The sequence below is a fragment of the Micropterus dolomieu genome, unplaced genomic scaffold (assembly GCF_021292245.1).
Source record: "Micropterus dolomieu isolate WLL.071019.BEF.003 ecotype Adirondacks unplaced genomic scaffold, ASM2129224v1 contig_2940, whole genome shotgun sequence".
NCBI lineage: Eukaryota > Metazoa > Chordata > Actinopteri > Centrarchiformes > Centrarchidae > Micropterus > Micropterus dolomieu.
This window is the reverse complement of record NW_025731930.1, coordinates 1-651: the sequence shown is the minus strand read 5'-3', so window position 1 is coordinate 651 and position 651 is coordinate 1. Positions and strand designations below refer to the sequence as shown.

Genomic DNA, 651 nt, shown 5'->3' with positions numbered 1-651 from the left:
GTTTGGGTCAGTGTTTTGGTTTTACACAAGGCAGGAGAAGGGTGCACCGCTCCCGGAGGCACTGCAATACCGGGTCGATGCGTGGAGCGGACGGAGCAAGCCCCTCGTCTCAGCTCCCGGTGCTAAAAATCCATTTAATATGTTGCCCCCTTATAGGGGACATATCAGATATTAAACTGATAAGAACAGATTTTTTTTCTTTTGAGAAAAATTTTATTGACACTCAATTCAAACATGATTCATAATATGTCAATTCCAAGTTACCTTTTAAAATACAACACGTAAATAAACAGAGTACGGTCTAGACCTGCTCTTTTATGAAAAGCGCTGTGAGATAACTGTTGTTGTGATTTGGCGCTATATAAATAAAATTGAATTGAATTGAATTGAAAATAAATAGATAAATGTTCTCTGTAAAACAACATTTAAAAAAAAGTGTTTAAAATGCATTACAGATAACGTCATAAATTAAAGGTATAAAATGGTTTTCAGCTTGTCCATGTCAGTGAGTGTCTCTGTTAAAATGTCTTCAAAGCGGAGTGCATTTGTTAAAATAAAACTCACAAAAAATAAATGGATAATAAAAGCTCTTCTCCAAGTCCACTGTTGTGCAGGAGTGTAGTGAGTCCCTATCAAAGGGGAACTCATTCA

At 36.4% G+C, this 651-nt stretch overlaps 1 pseudogene; it reads right to left on the bottom strand.

The window, feature by feature from the left end:
- Positions 1–36: 36 nt before the first annotated feature.
- Positions 37–213, bottom strand: LOC123964504 (annotated as a pseudogene).
- Positions 214–651: the final 438 nt, after the last annotated feature.